We start from the raw sequence: 18,027 nt of genomic DNA, 5'->3' as shown, positions 1-18,027 counted from the left end.
TGCCCTTGAAAAAGCTGGCTTGGGGTGAGACCACAGCCCAGTACAGCATTATGGTCTGTGCTTCCTGTCCAACATATGGATTAGATTCACTGATGTCAGCAAGATTTTCCACATTTTAAACGAGGTACGTGTCCAAATATTTTTCTTTTGGGTCCAACAGCTCATTCCCCATTCTCAAAGTTATATAGAACATTCCTCACAAAAAGCACCAAAAAGGAAACATTAATTCCTTCTTCAGCACCCCTCTTCCTCTGAGCCAGCAAGGGCTCCCAGTGCAGGGCTCTCTAGGTGAACAGGCTTTAGGGTGTTTTAGGGTGGCATTTCTTTGATGTAGTTCTATTTCCACATCAGGCAGACTAATGGTAATAATAATTGAGAAGTCCATATGGCAATATTTACCAACAATATCAAGTCTGCTGTCTTCCTGATGCTTTGGAAAGCAAGGCTTTCTCTTTCTTTATCCTTATTACTCTATTCTAGCCCAAGGCCTGCCAGGCCTTTCTTACTTTTGGAAGAGCAAAGGAGATGAAGTTACACCAAAAATTCCTTGAGAGTAAGAAAGCAGAGATGGAGCAACTTTATGATAAAGGTGAGCAGAAATGCCTAAACATATTTTCCAGTGATGTACAATTTGAATTATGCTAAGTGAATCTGTCCCACAAAACAGGAGGGATGGGAAACCACAACTCTGCTCTTTTCTTTCCCACTTACAGCAGTGCTGGCATGAAGGTTCCCCCTGAACACGTCCTTCTTTTTGCACTGAGGTTTTCCCTCGTGCCACACAACTATTGGGTGCTTTTCACCCTTGTGGTTGTCTGTCATTAAAATGACAAACATTAAAAGCTGTGTATTAAATACTTTTCTTCAGTGAACTCAGACTAGAGGCCAGTGGAGACAGATGGTAGAGCAGCTTCCTCTAGCCAAAATTACAGCACTGAGCATTCTCAAGTCACTGTAAATGCCAGCAAACTCTAACATGAGGCATTATAGGAAGCTAATGAAAACAATTCGTTATTTAGCACAACAGCATTAGATGTGGTTTAGATTAAGGTCTTTCACCTTCTCAGCATCAAAAGACACACACAGATGACCTAGAGGAGGATCTTTCTGACAAAACTCAGGTCCATTTTAATAATGAGAAATGCTTTAACCTGAGGAACCCATTGGACAGCATCAATTGTTACCCTGGAGTGGAAAAAGCAGCTGAGACTGAGACTGAGTGGCTGTAGCCTTTGCTTTCAGTCCTCCCTGCTGAGCACAGGCCCTCCCCTTACACCTGAGAACAATGTAGGAAGAAGTGGATTCTCTGTGCCAGGCCCTGCTTGCCTCGCTGTGAGAGCCTCCCCCACAGCTGTTGCCTGCCTGCTCCCAGGGGCGCTGGTGGCGGGCAGCAGAGGCACTGAGCAGGGCTGTGCCCTGAGCTGGGTTTCAGAGACAGTTGTGCTGGGCTGGCTCCTCACCCCCAGCTCCACTGCAGTGTCCCCTCTGGTTTTGATTTACACCGTTCTGTGCCTTTCGGGTTACATACCCACCAAATCAAATCAAAATCCAGCTGAGATGCAGGTAAGGGCAATGCAGCAAACAGCACACCAGTGTTTGTCACACACTTTCTGTCTGTAAAAGATCTTGGGTTGTTGGGACCTTCATGCATTTGGCACAGCCCTAATGTTACAGACTGACAGAAAATTACTGAACTAAAATGCCCCGTTTATATGTGGTTTTTAAACTGTTGATTAGCATTGGTCTCGTCAATGAAAGAGCAGAGGCAGCAGCAGAGCAGTTTGCAATAGAGGGCAGTGTCTCTGTGCTAATGCCTTGCCAGTTCCCTTATCACTAACTCAGCAGGACTCCAATGGTGAATGTACTTCACAATCTCAAATGATAATGACTGTCTTGTTGGAAGGAGGGAAAAATAATCGGTATTATTTGTTTATTTATGTTCTCTTTTTCATTAAAAGATCACCTCATTCACTACTGAAACGAGGGCATATCCACAGGAAACTTGGCAAGCATTCTGCTGACTCTAGTACCACTACCTACTTTTAGGATTAGCCATGAATAAAATTATTCTTGTCAGCTCTAGTAAAAAGCAGATCCATGTGGATAAGTTTTGCAGACCTTTTCCTTTCTCACCATCTATTATCCAAAAACCCGACATTTTTCATTAAAGTTTTCCTGAAACCATTTGGCAATCTGAGACATACCTGCAGCACTCAGGAGCAGAGCAAGTGCTTTCTGCTTCAAGAGACCCAGACTGATGAATTACAGTCTGAAAGAGCAATGTTAAAAAACAGATTAAGCACTAAGTATTTCAGATAGTCAAGATGGAAACCTACATAGAAATTTAATTTTCTGATGAGAAAATAAATATAATCCATCAGATCATAGAGAAGGGGAAAGAACCTCAACCCCAAATATCCTGCAGAAAATAGACTGAGATTGTCTGGCTCAGTAACTGTGAGCAGTGCCAGCTCAGATTCAGTACACTAATATATACACTTTAGTATTTTATCAGGTTGTTACCTGAAGCTTTTCAGAGCAGCTGCCTAAATAAGTGCAGCACTAAGGAATTCCAAATCACTTCGGAAGGTCAGTACTTCAGTTTGGAGACAGGAATACCATACAAATTACTAAAAAGAGGCTACTGAGAAAACACCACTGACAAAACCAAAATTAACAGTTTCTTTTTGCATCCTTTAATACTTAATTTTAGTATTTAATTAAAATCTAGAGGTAATGTGAACTCAAAAAATGGTGACTTATCCCTGCAAAGTTTAACGTGCAGACCTAATTCTTAGCATAAAGTTTTGTGTGGAGAAAGAAGACTAAATGCAGACAGATATTTGTCTCAGCCTTATCAATTTGGTGAGTAAAATACAGGTACTTTCCATAGAATGCATTAAACACTTGGGTGAAGAGAGGGGTGATCTAGCAGGCAAAGCAGGGCATTAAAAAAATGGTGAATTGAAGTCCAAAGACAGTCACACCACACCAGCAGTTTTGAAGCCAGGGGCTCAGGCTGCAAGATATTTGAAATCCCTGCTGAGTGCTTCACCTCCTGCATCATGGGCTGAATTCAGTGGAGACAAAATCAGGTGCTCTCAGCATGCAGGGGCCAACTCTGTCACGCTCTGAAAGGATGGAGACTTGGACTGGAGTGCAAAGCTGGGGAGAGGTGGAATAATTTAATCTTTATTAACCTGAGCTTTAATAATTGTACTGCTGATGTAGCAGATGCAAAGGACTCCAAAGACAACTGAGGTAAGAGTCACTAAAAGTTGGCCGCTGCATACTATCTTATAATACCCAAAGGGCATAGGAATGTTCTGTAGCATTACATACTTCTTGAAAATGCACCTCCTCACAAGATACACCTGTATTCCCTTCCCTGGAACTGCCTGTGGCTCACAGCTGGCCTCAGAGGAGCTTGCTCACAGACAGATGTCAGGGTTTTACAAGGAACCTCACAGCATTTGCCCAGAATCACACACTGATTATGTTCATTTGCAACTTACATGTTTAAAAAGAGAGAAAGAGAGAAAGATACCTTATTTTATTCTGATTTTTCATTATTTTTATTCTATTTTCTTATTTTATTATATTATTTTTTTTCTATTTTGCATCAATTGATAATACTGCCTGGCCATTGCCTGATGTAGAAATTGTACATTAATTTTTTGTCCTCTTAAACAGTGAACAAACTGTGGAAAGTGTGCCAATAAAGAGACCCACAAACAGCACATTTATCTGTTTTAAAGGAAGAAGGTAACTAAGATTTTGGACTTTTATTTTTCAGCCAGAGAAGAGCCCTAAATCAACTAAAATTTAAAAGTATTTACATAGAGAATGTAATTCGTCTATGACTAATGGAACTTAACACCTAAGTTCCAAGTTTTCCTTGCCTTTTGAAAAATACATTTCTGTATCTTTAACCTGAATGTTGGCCTGATTCTGGTCAGAAACAGTCTGATATTTAAAAGTGGGTCACAGTGAACTTTTCAAACATTTATTCTGCCCTTGTCTTCCTATTATACAACGCAGAAATGGCACAGAAGAAGTCAGACCTGTACTAATCTCTGTCTGTATTGCCTCTGCAGTAAGCTTTCATTAAAAGAAGTCATGTGTTGGAAGTATATTAATTGAATTTTGAAACATATATTCTGAAGTTAACCTGAAGTTAACCTTTGTACTGACAGATAAAATTTTGTTAAGCAGCAAGGGTCATCTGCTACTTTCATACAGCTACACTCAGAGTTCTATAAGTTTTTCCATTAAGATTCTTTCTCTTACAGAGCAGCCTCTTGTTCACTCATTTTTTTAAAATGCACATTTGGAAACAATAGAGTTTTCCTGCAATTCTGTTTGTCATAAGTAGTTTAAGATGTTTTCAGTTTATTTTTAGGGACTCTTAGGAAAGTTCAAATAACCAGCTAAATATGTGTAAGCTCACAGCACATAAATACATTTTCTTTTTCTTTCCCTCCCCTGTCTATAAAGCACAAAAGATGTAGGGGTTTTTTTTGTACTTTAGCTTGTATATGGTCTGGCCAGCTATAGCACTTTATGCCTGAATTAGCTATCCATCTAAGTTTCTCATGGTTTTAAATGTATGAACATTTGCATCATATTTTCCATTGGTGTTTTCTATTGTTTTTAAGTTCCCCTTTATAAAATAATTTCTGGCAGGAGGGAGCACAAGTGCATTGTGAGATATTGACACACAAGCAGGAATTTTGTCATGGAGTCCAGGTGCCACTATGACATAACTGTTGACAATTGGATTATAATGGGAAAAATAGTAGCTATATCCCTCTGCTGTTACATCATTAAATAGCAATAGTCAACTACCTGGGGACTCTTGAATATTTGTATTTGTGTAAAGAATATTTTGTTTGTATAGTGTATGTGTATCAAAAACGTCAGAGAAGAATGAAGTCTATTGAGGCTGTTTCTCCTGAGTTACTGGTTAGCACATATATAGCAGAGACACTTTACTCCTCACAAACTCCACAGTAATGGAGTTACATCAGAATTTCAAAATGCTAGAGTGGAAGCAAACAGCTTCTGCTGGTGAGGAGGAATTCAGACTGGTCAGAGTTGTCAAAATAAAAGGAAAATGCAAAGGTTTACTGGGCAAAAACAGTGCTGGCTAAGCTCTGGGTGAAGTTACATGGTAGAAGTCCTGATAATTCTCTTACTCCTGACCATACATCAGAGGAACAAGAGGAAGCAGAAAGCAGGCATCAGCAAGCATCCTGGAGCACCCTTTCTTCTTTCTCCAGTCTGTAATAATTAGAGACAGAAGCCTTGCTAGGATTGCTTCAATAGGACAGCCATTGGCTTAGCTCTTAAATTCTACCACAGTTCTTTTCTTCCTCTATGAAGTGATTGTAGTCAAGGCAGCCACTGCAGTTCCTGTTCCCTTCTTCTCCTATAGCAATTTAAAAAAGGGTACTACAAGTTCAGGGTTTATATTTCAAGAATATCAATCTTTCAAAGGCTGTTCTTGCACTGACTTCTTAAGCAATGAACACCACTCACAGAGACATCCTTTTTTCTGACAAATTATTTTCCTAGCTAAGCAGGCTAGCTCCATAAAATTAGAGGAAAATCACATAGCAATGATTTGTTATCTTGGAAGCAAAAAATCCTGGTATTTTAATGAGGTCTAGAGCCCATTTTGGAAGTAAAAATATTTTTGTGATTTGTGAAACAGCGAAATCTTTTCCAAATCAAAAAAACCCAACTCCAAAACAACATACTGGGACCCTCCTGCAACCATTTGTTTCTAAAATCAGTACCCTGAAAAATGAGAGAATCAAAAACTACATAAAAGAGTAAACAGTGTGAATATGGTGCTGATCTAAAAATGATCCCATGTTGAAATAGCACATTTTCTTCTGTTTATATCCCTTGCACATAAAAGTCTATGATTAATTTATCTTACTTGATTCTGGGATTAATCTTGGTCGTAACAATGTGAGGTCCATCCAGAATTTGGATAGTGGAACCCTGGAAACTGAGGTACTGGAGGCAGAAGCCTGGAAGCCCTAGTGAGGTATTTGGCAAGGGGTAGGTCACAAACCCAAGAAGGCATTCCAGCTCCTCTGCATTTCATCATCACTGGGCTCAGAGCATGGGGTCATTTGGGGATGTAAACTTTCTGAGAGTTCAAGCACAGCCTGGATTCTGCTCAGACTCAGAACTGCTCTCAGAGCACATCCTTAGACTGGTGAACAGAAAACAGTGTGTGTACAAGTCAGTGTAGAAGAGGGTGGTGGTACATTGCCATCAACATGCCCCAAAAAACACCTAGTTTATGCCAAAATATGTTGTGGTAAATGTATTTCAGATTTCGTGTAAAAGTACACAAATATTTAGGAAAACCTTTAATTGTGGTGCCAGCCCTCATTGATATGTTTGCATCTGCTTTCCACAAAGTTAATTTAGCATAAATAGTTACCTTGGCTTCAGTCTCCTGGAAGTGCCAATAGGCCAGGATGTTTATGGACCTGAGCTCTGGGAATCAGAGCAGGCAGCAAGTGACCTGTTTACCTGGTCCAGTATTGGTACCATGTCTAAACAGAGGATTAGCTCTTCCAGCTCCAGCACCTGTCCTGTGCTCAGGGTTGTTCCCATGCCCAGCACCACCCTTCCTGCAGGCCTTCTGTTCCATGCTGGGAGCACAGGGATCAGAAAGGTGCTAGGAAAATATATACATATTAAATAAAATTATGAAAAAATAACCACCCACTTCAACAAACAAGTCATCAGGATTATGAGTATTTCCACTCAGCTTATTGAGAATGCTTTTGAAACAGCTTCATTGTGTTGAGGATTTTTTATACCTGGGATGTGAAAAAGCAATTTATTATATTGATATAGGAGGGAATTTGACTCTCACTTTCTTTTTTGCCTATATTTTTCCTCTCTACCAGAAGAGCCTACAATATTTTGTTTTAATAGCTTACTCCTCAGAATGTGTCTATGACATGACAGTAAAACCAGTCAGGTTAAAATTAATTTCAGATTCCAGATCTGATATTATGCTTGCAGTCTAAATATTCCAAGTTATCATAGTACTTTGAAATAATGTGGCATATGTCCTAAAATTGTGAAATCAATAATGAGTACATTATTTATTCAGTCAGGTATATTATCAACAAATGTTAAATTTTACAAAATAATTTAGGCAAAATATGGAAACATGGGTGGAAAATATTTAGCAAAACTGATGGAGAAGCAAAATATTAAAGGAATTAAAAAATGAGAAGGCACAAGAATGCTCCCCGCAACACACTACCTGGCTGCTGCTTTTTGCATTCAGATAATAAACAGTGAGCTGACCTGAGAACCAACAAAGCAGCAAAGCCAGGCTGCAGCATTTTAGAAGTGCTTATGTTGTAGGTAAGCCTACCCCGAGTACATGATGGAACTTGAGTGGAACAGGAGAGCAGCAGGAGCAGTTTCCTCCATGCTCCCAAGAACGCTGCAGCACAAAACTTTCCTCGTGTCCTGGAAGGGAAAGTTTCCAGCAGGGCAGCTGCTGGGCCAGTGCCTCCCCACTCTGTTCTCGTAGGAACACGCTGCTCAGCATTGCTGTGCTTGCTTCCTGCCTTTGGAGGCCATCCAGAGCTGACGTGGGCTGGTGCAATGCTGTCTGGTGATCCTCACCACCAATCCGTTCCTGTACAGCACATTATTAAACCACTTCAGCCCTTGTGTGGTCAGAGTGAGTAATAGAAAGCTGTTTGAACAAAGCTTCTGTGATGCATTGAAGGTGGTTCCCCTGAGGCCATTTTTCTTTGTATGTCTTATATGTCAGTGCTTTTTAAAAAAAATAAAGTAAAAATTCAAGAATGCACAAGGAACTTAACCCACATCCACTGACATGAAGGCAGGCAAGACTTAAAGATGGGTGCATCTTTGCATGTTTCAATTTTGAGTTCACAGCCAAGCTTAAACAATATTTTTTAGTGAATGAATGAATGGATGAGGGGTTTGTTCTGTAGCACTAACCAGTTTCCTTGGTTGTGTGTTATGTACTTGCAGACATTTTCTTGCAGAAAACATTAATTTCATCCTCTTTTCTGACTTCATTAGAAAAAATTCAGTGTAAGAGAGCCTGTAACCTATCCCTATTTACCAAATCAATTAAATTCATAGACCCATGATCACAGGCTAGGCAGTATCAGCATGGTGACTGCATTACACCCTTACCCTAACACAAGCATGTGTGTGACCTAAGGCATCACTCTGGCAGTTGGTTTCAGTGTCCTGGTTCATTGCTGACCACGTGCTCTGGACTGTTTTAATTGCACTGTTTTATTGTTAGATTTGCTCCAGGAAGATGAATCACCATTTCCAGCTGTTGCCCAAGAGAGAAAGTGTTACTACCAATACAGACCAAAGGCTGAACCACAAAGGTCCTACCCAGAATCTGAACCACAAGAAGTCTTCTGTTCCTCTAGAAGTAGAAAGCAGATAATCCATTCAATACTTTCTGAAAATGAGACATAACTGTGCCCAGTTCTTACTTGCTGCTTTGTTTCATTGTTTTTACTTTGAATTTTACTTTTTATTGAGAAGAAATTAATGTGTTTACAGTTCTAAGTAGCATTAATGTAAGAAGCCAACATTCTTGCTGGTCCCCACAACAGATCCACAGCAGAGCAGGCTTTGGCTCTTTTGCAGGCATTAGGGTGTAGCTAGGGAAACAGGCTGTGCTGGCAGGGGGTGTAACATAAACAAGGAAAGGAGGACCCTGCTGAGCAGCAGGTGGCCTCTGGCAGCACTGGGAATTCTTTGCCTCACAGGCCTGGTACATCCCTGCAGGCTGCTGGCTTTGGTTAGCAATGCAGGGGGACAGTGGGAGCAATGGGTAGGACTGACGGACTTGTAAACCTCTCCCAGACACACATCTGCTCACCAATGCTGTCTGGGAGCTGGGCCTCACCTTTGCAATGGATGGCTGAACACACAATATAAAATAATCAAGTCCTGACAACAGCACAGGTTATTCAAACTCTGCTTCTGAGCAGCAGAAGACCCAAATCCTTGTCGCTCTCAGGAAAAAGGAAGGATGTGGGCTTGGTATATAATCAATATTTAATGTCATTGAGTCTCTTCCTGTAACCATTAATATTGTAGACAAGATATAAAACAATGTTTCCAACAATGCTCTTTTATCATAAGCAGTTCCTCTACAAAGCAAGTAGCTACCAAAGTTCACTAAATATTTTCTCTAAATAACATAAATATTTCCTCTAAATCACAGCTAGCTTACAGTGTTTATCTGATTAATAAGGAACCACTGCAGAATTAAATTATAAGGAGAAATTTACTGCCATTATCTTCACTTTCTTCCATTCTGTATTCTCTCCATATCAAACCAGATTCCTTTCCCTGCAGTCTATAATTTGTAAAGGCTTCTTTCTGGGTGAAGGCTGTCTCAAGCACCTCTGTGAGAACCTATCCTGGACATAAAGGGCTCAGTACAATGTGAAAATGTGGATTCAAATGTTCAGTCATGTTCACAGACTGCCACTCCAGGGCCCAAGGTGATTCATCTACTGCAAAACTGCTTTGCTGTAAGGGCTGAGTGGTTTGGACAGTGCTAGGCAGATCTTTCCCACTGCTCCTCTACAGTGTCAACAAGCCCCTAAGGATTTGGACTGCAGTGCAGGGTCCTGGCATTCTTAACTCTTTGGGTTTTGTCTATAAATAATCTTTCAGGAGCAGGGACTAATTCAATTTTCAAACCACACACATCATTAGCAAATCTGGTACAACTTAGTGTGTAGACAAGATCTAAGCAGCATCATAATTTAAATCACATTATGCCATTTTTAGTGGTTGTTGAAATTCAAATTTGCATTGATTTTAGTAGACTGAGAAACTACGTTAGTTCCATTTGACCTCTTTCACTCTAAAGGTACCTACAGGAATGGGTTCACCGCACCGGCTGTAATGCATCCGGATTAGTGAGGGTAACATAATTACCAATAGGCTGGGAAATAGAAACATTTTTCCCCTCCTTCAGGAGCATTCATTTAGCAGCTACATGTACTGTGGGAGCAGGTCATTTGTCACTTCTGGCACCACCATACAATAAGTTAGGCAGGCAAGTTAGCCAGTATAATAATTTTATTTAAAAAACTCCAACAAACAGAACAAAACAAGATGGCCTTAAATATTAATATACAGCCCCAGTTTTATACTCACTCTGAGTTTTGTATTCCATGTCCTCCCCAAAAATCTCTTCCACAAAACTGTCAGCAGCATTAGGATCAATATGAGTCTGGTCATCTGGATTTAATGTATCCAAAATACCAAACAGGTTTTAATTGGGATCAAAAATGCAAAATTCTTCTTCCTACAGTTGCCAGTCATGTTGTTGATATTCTAAAGTGTCCTGTCTATACAAAAAAGGAAACTTCATTTGAAGTCACTGGAACATTAGAATGTCTCTGAATTTTTCTTCAGGTGGAGTGAAAGGACATTAATATGACATACTTAAAACCCAGAAGCACCTGGGGGTTCTGAGTCAAACTCCTGTAAGCTCCTATGTTATGTAAGATCTTCATAAAATGTTCTTCAGATACTCTGAAGTATTTTAGGCTTAACATATGTTCAAGTTTTCTCTCAGACTAATATGATTTCTAATATTTTAACCCAAATGTTTATATAAGTACAGTGTTTACTAGAAGTAATTAGCATATCCTGTCCTTCCTGAAATGCATGTGAATTTTACTGTACTACAGCTCCCTAATCCAGACCAGGTTCTGTTGGATGCTTTGCTGATCCAAATCCTTGAATGCAATGTTCATCAGATCTCCAATTAGGAATTGTAATCCTGACAGGGTATTTGAAATTTGGACACTTTTATCCTATGAGATTTTTGGTTGAGCTCACAGCTTAAAATATATTTGCTTAGAGATAAAATTCTGAGAAAGGAAAACCATTTGCTACTTCACTTTCTAGGGATTTTTTTTCTTTTGAATAATTTATTTCTCTCATGGTTTAAAGGAAGAAGAATTCAGCCTTATAGCTCAGCTGCAAAAGAGAAAGAAAATATCAAATGAACCGCTTCTTTGTAACACGTAAATGTTATCTGAGTTGCTGTTTATTTCAAAGGAAGTGCTGATGTTGGCACTTGTTCCCTGTGTGTGCTGCCAGCTTTATAGTTGAAGGGATTAGACAGAAAACAAATTAATAAAGTCTAGTTTTTCTGTAGTTAAACAGCTGTGACTCTCCCAAAATCAGTTAAAAGTGGTTTCTGGAAAAAATCAATCTTTCTTACAGTCCATAGTGCACAGAGAAATGAACAGAAGCACAGTTCTGTCAGCTCAGCGACTGTGCAAGAGGATTTGCCACATCTCCACTGATAAACTGCTGCAAGCACTGTGGCCAAGATCTGCTCTTGATTTCAGAGCTCCATATTCAGGGGTTCTGACAAGTGATTGTGGTCTGGACTCATCAGCACATCCTGCCCCACAAGGTTAGGCTGTCATGAACTACACCAACACTGCCTGGTGCCATCCATACCAAATGTATTCTACAGGTGCTCAAAGCAGCCATGATGCTCCCACAGAGGCTGCACAAGTGAGGCTGCAAGTGAAGATAGCAAGGAGATCTGTCAAAGCAGAGTGGCTTAATCCACTCCTGAAGTCAGCACAAGTGAGAAATCCTCACTTCTCACAGATGCTCTGAAAGTCTGGCAGAGGTTTCATAGTGGCACAGTCCAAGCCAGCTGTACAAACCCTGCCTGAAAGTGTCACCTGTCTGCTTTGAAAACAGAAATGTGGTGAGGGGCTGCTGAAGTTATGTGAGTAACCTGTTCCCTTTTCTCAGGCCACTGAAGTTGAAACTATAATTAACATTTAATGAGATGTTTGCAAGGAGCTCTGATACTCTGCAGCTGCTGATCCTCCCCAAATCAATGCTGGAAGATGATTCCTGGTAAGCCAAACTCCATCTTAATGGATAAGAACTGTCACTGTCACTGCAAAGTCTTCCCCAGCACCCTATGGCTCACCAGCTACACTTAACAGTAACTTTCATACCTCAGTGCATGCTATAAAATTGCAAAGGTTGCAAATAATTCCTGATGGAGATAATTAATTCCTCTGTTTTCTCAAATAAGAAGCCCTATAAACTACTGAAAATTAACATCAAGCTTCTTTCCTTTAAATAACCTCATATTCTCAGCTGTAGATGCTACTAGTTCAAAAATAATTAGCAAAATTACTTAAAGATAATAAGACCATGACAAAATACAGGAACAGATATTCTTAAAGTGACCTGAAACTGTCCTTCAGTCACTCAGTTAAGACTGCTCATCTTCCTGGTTTTCAGTGGAGCTCTGCCTTGTGAGTGGGACAGGAGAAGGATGGAATGTGCTTTGAGATGTGACTTTTCTGCATGGCAGCTGAAACATATTAACAGTGCAGTAATCACAGTAAAGGATTAGAGGAAGAGCTAGTTGGTAAAGCATCCTGGCTGTTTTGGACAAAATAGAATAATAAAGTTTTACTATTATTTATATTTCTTCCTGGATTTACTCACTCATTTACAGAATAAGTGGCACACTACAGTTCTAGTAATTGAGCAGTTTCCTACTACCTCAGGGTCCACTCTACATGGCAGCTGTAGGAACACACAAAATGTGTTTTGCACTGGACAGAAGCCAAATCCAAAACAATGATAGATTTGAAAGTATCCTGAATAAACTGGCTCCGTTCCTTATCCTTTGTTTTGTGTGGGTGGTGGTTAATCAGGCTACCAACACGAGTGCCCTAGCAGGGGCAGCTGGGGTGCACGGTGTGACATGTCCCTGCAGCCAGCCCGGCTTGTCACAGCATGGCTGACACGCAGATTCTCCCTACAGCTACAAAAGCAGTTTCTCCTGGCTGTTGGGTCAAACCATTCACACAGCAACAATGTTTCTAAAGATATTAAATAATAGGAAACCATTTTGGAACACAAAATTGGAAAGTGACATCCAGGCTTCCTTGTGGTTCTCATTAAACCCATCTCTTGCAGACCACGCTGCATCTTGATTTTTCCCAGGATGATGCCACAGTCACGTAGCATGTGCCTATGGAGAGGGCAGTCTGCTCCATCCAGCAATACTAAGTGGTGGCTTTCTGGAATGAAGCTTTCTGAGTGTAGGGAAAGTTCCAGAAGTAAATGAGTTACTGAGCAACTGAGTTTTGTATTGCAGTATTTGACTGCAGAGCAACTCAAGGGGCCCTGGTGGTGTGCAGGAGGAGCTCTGTTCCTGCAGACTGTGCAGTGATCTGGTTTGAATCACCAGTCCTACCTTGCTGTTTCTTGCTCAGAAACACTTCACAACAAACTTCTACCACAGAACCCCCCTTGGGACGTGACTTTAGGGAGGAGTGAGGAATCTCACTGTTTTGTTTCCCAGCAGGGAAGATTGTTTCCACTGGTAACATTTTTCTCTCTCTCTATGCCTTTGTATGGAGGCAAGGGAGATTTTATCACTTGCTTCTGTTACTACCAAACTGTGGAATAAAGTACTTTATTTGCATTTCATATACTATTTTTACATTGTATGAAGAATAATATTTGTGTTGAGCTGTTAAATATTGACAATAGTCCCACCCTATTTATCAAATACTGACAGCTGACCAAGAGAAGGAGTTAAAAATTATTTGGAAATTTGGATCTTCTTGAACCCTTTAAATATATTTCTGGAAGTTGGAGGCTTTCCAGTTCACACAGCTACTCTAATAGCTAGACATATTTTTCTCCCTTCCTTATGCCAAGAACTCAATTAAGAAATATATAGCAGAAGGGAGGCACTTCTAAGAGACTTCACTTCCCCCCCCCTCCCCCCCATTCCTAATAGAAGAACAAAGAAGGAAAAAATATCTGTGTCTGGAAACAATATACGTAAGTGAAGAACCATCCTGAATTTGAAAATTTGGGGACTTTGTGATGGAGATCATAGGGCTGAACAATAATTCTGAACATTACAAATTTAAGCTCCTTCCTAATTGTGCCTTTGTTCAGCAATGTTCTCTCCAAGATCTTGACTCTGCTTTTGGGTGGAGACCTCACTTGGTACATTGTCAGTGCAAACAACACTGAAGTGTTTGCTCACAGTGTGAATTCCTACTCCGAGTGGCTGCCTAAACCCAGGGAGCCACGACAGCTTGTGCTGTTCTTGGAGAGCATCACTTGGAGTACAGGAATTCCCTGAGATTCACCTACCAGCAGCAGGAACAAATCTTCACTGAGCACTGCAAAAACAACACTCCACAAAAATCATCTTCCCCAAATTTAACTGAGCAGGAGATATGAAGTGTATTATCCTAGTGAAAAGAAACCTTCAGTGGAAAAAATGGTCTTGTGCTTTTAAAGTCATATCCACACATGCAGCACATTTCAGTTTGTTGACAGCATTAGGCTATCAAAAAGGAGGAGACTTTCATGAACTTTGGCTATAAGGCTATATAAATCCCAAAAGACTTCAATTAATTCACTATTTGCTCCTTAGAAGCCAAGATAGATGGATAATGCAGAAAAATCTTGTTCTGCCACTGATTTTCTGAGTAAACAATTTTACACTCAGCCTCCAGAATGCAGTTAATCCTAGCTGTGATGGAAATACGTCAAAGGAAACACATTTCTAACAATCATAAAGATATTCATGCAGATAAACCTGAGAATCTCTTATAAAACCCCCCAAGAGAATATAGCATTTTTTTTCATAGATCTCTCTCCTTGTGAACTAGATCATTAATTATTGTACTCATATGAAGTCACAGACATCAAGAAGCCAGATCTACTACATTTCCATGAATAAACCCAGAAATTTAATGTGCAATTCTATAATTCTTGAAAGATAAGATCTCTTTTATAGCAAAGAAAGTAATGTAGAAAAGGCCAAAACCTGTCCCTGCCTGTTTGATACAATGAGATAATTTTAGTTCCAGACAAGCAATTTCCTAACATTATCTAAACTATAGCTCATAAAAGTTTATGGACTCAAATTCCAAATAGAGTAAGAAAACAATGGCTCTCAGTATCTTCACTAATGATAACAGCAGTTGGGTGCAATAACATTACTGATTGCAGTGAAGGCAGTTTATTTTACCCAACTCTGCTAGTAGCACATTTTTTTAAAATTTAAAATAGCAGCAAAGCAGCAGAATTTGTACAGGTGTGTGCCCAGCCAATCAATATATGTGAGGGTGCTTGTACGACAGGAATTTTCAAAGACCTTTCTCCTCCCTTGTATCAGCTTGGAAGTTTTTAACCTGAACATATTTCTGATTCCCTAGTATAAAAACATACGTGTTAGCTACTTGGTAAAATAATAATCGCTCAGAAGACCCATTTCTGATACCATGTTGAGTCCAACTTTTTCAAACCCATGTCCTTGGGCTTTTTACAGTTGAATTTGAATCTAGAGTTAATCTGAACTCTTACACATCCCTGACCCATGACACTACCTTTGTCTCAGAATATGAGCAAAAGCTTATTTTTGTGCAGCAGAAACAAAACAAAACAAAAAAATGCCCAATGAGATTTACACTCCACACAGACACAATGTCACTATCATTATCAGAATGTCTAATGTCTAATGGTACCTTCCCTCTTAAAAATGGACAGTTTCAGCGAGCCCCTGGAGCAGGTAATGACTGCAGACAGGGTGAGATGGTTAGGATGGTTAATATAACATAGCCACTGACCAAAAAGGGTTTTCTGGGATTTCCCTCCCACCCACAACATCAAAGGCATGAATTTAAAGCTTTAAATTCAGGATCATGCATTTCCCAATACAACAAAACTTCTGGCAGCTCTTGGAAACAATGGCAAAGTGCATCTAAACTAACTGAGGAGAGATGAGATTTCAAATCCCCGTACCCTTGAATAGGAGACCTGTGTGTCTGATGGTTGAGTTTTTAACCACAAGCAGCTCTGATAACTGCTTGTCACTGCACACAAGGGTTTTGGCACATTTTTGTTCATCATTGCAAGGGAAAGCGTACAGGCAATGCATTCTGCAGAAGAGGCCCAGGAGAATTGCCACACAATAAAGGCAGATGCATCAGTGACAAAGATGAGCAGATCAGATGATTCTGAACCTGAATTCTGACCCCAGAATAGTAGTTTACAAAGTACTATGATGTCTTCAGCTTAGTCCTGCAGCCCCAAATTCTTCTAAGAAGGAGACCCATCCCAAGTGGATCAAAGGCTTCTTTTACAAATGAAGGGATTAAAGTAAGGCACAACAAATTCAAACTATGAAAAACAAATAACCAATAACAAGTAGCCAATGCTTTACTGTGCAATAAAGACTTTGAATTTATAGAGGATATAAAACAGAAAATCTTTTTTCTGATGCAAATTGCTTTAAAGTATTAAAGAATGGGAGAATTTTCAGTATCACTGCATTATGATCACACATCATGTAAGAACATGCCTGCTCAAGTCATAAAATAACCACTGGCACTACCAGTTCAGATCTGTTCCCTGGCCTCAGGGCTGCTGAAAACCATGCTGTAAACCAAACCTTCTATTAAAACTTAGCCAAGAGAATAAGATACAGGTCAGACTGGTCCAAGTATTATTTGATGAAGGAAAGACCCTTCTAAGTATTTAGACTTTATAGCTCTAGTTTCTTCAGCTGGAATCTATAAATGTTTATCCAATCTTCCTGAGATGTCCTTTGATTTCTTAGGAGTTTTTATTTTTAAAAACACAGATAACATTTCTGTAGCCATATTGGACAAATAAGTAAAGGAGATGACACAGTGATCTGAACCTTTGTTTGGATTTTCTCTCAGTATTTATAGACACCAAGGCAATCCATCACTGGCTGCCAATGCAAAGAAATTCAAACTTACAGAATACCCATGCTGATGTGTTGTATTTAATATAAGGCAGACCTATGGTGTACAAGAGAGACTTCCCATCAGTTGTTTGTAGGGTTTTTGTTGTGTGGTGCTTTTATTTTTTTAAAGGTATTTTCTACTGTAAGGCTATCACCAAACCCTCCAATATCAACTGGAATTTTTAAAGTGGAAAAGATTGAAAGGAAATATGCCTAAATAAACAATACAGAGGTTGTCTTCTTGTGAGAAATTTCTTAGTGTTGTGAAACAAATATTTGTAAGAGAACCCATCTTGAGAAAACCTGGCTTTACACTAACAAAAAACAATGGTGAAAATAATCTCCATAGAGGACAACAGGCAAAATGTGGTCAGGAAGGTGGGGGGACCATGAGTGGCAGTGGGTCCCTGCTCTGCAGCGTCTAGAAGGGCATCACAGTCTGCAGAAGCAGAGGAGCAGGGCCGGCAGGAGCAGGAGCTGCAGTGCTGCTGGGGGCCCTGAGCAGCACAGAGCCACACAAAGACCACCCTGATGGCCAGGAGAGCACAGGCACCTGCAGGCACCCCTGCACAGTGGATCCTGGCTGTGCATCCTGCCTGGCTCCCTTGCTTTAGCAGGCAAGAAGGAACAGACTGATTGAACAGACAGCTGATGTGGCAAGGCTCAGGCTCAACATCCAGGCACTGGCGTTCTGTGGTGTAGTTAAAAAACCGTAGGAGGAAGAGTGACTTTGTTTTAAAAGCTCATCTTCAAAAACAAACATGCAACAAAGACAGGGGTGTATTCATCCCTCCTATCACATCTGTGCCCTGCAGGCAATGTTCTGAGAGGAGTCTGTGAAACTCGTACTTGCAGCTATCTCAGACAGCTCCACCTAGAACTGTCTCAGCGCCGGCTCTCCCGGAGCCTGACACGCTGCCAGGGCTGTGTACGTGATCCGCTCGTGTTCCTACGCGGTCCTAGCCGTGTTTAACTCGCAAGTATTTGCAAACACGCCATGCAGGAAAACACGGTAAACATGAAAACGGGCTCGGGAGGACGATTTGCATCCACTGTGCTGGTTTGCGTGCACTGCAGAGGTGCAGCGATCCAAACACGCTGTCCCGAGGGAGGACCGTGCTGCTCAGCCCTCTGGCCAGGCACTTGGAGATGCTCCT

Source organism: Lonchura striata, chromosome 16, assembly GCF_046129695.1.
Source record: "Lonchura striata isolate bLonStr1 chromosome 16, bLonStr1.mat, whole genome shotgun sequence".
NCBI classification, from domain to species: domain Eukaryota; kingdom Metazoa; phylum Chordata; class Aves; order Passeriformes; family Estrildidae; genus Lonchura; species Lonchura striata.
Note: the sequence above shows the minus strand (reverse complement) of the source record.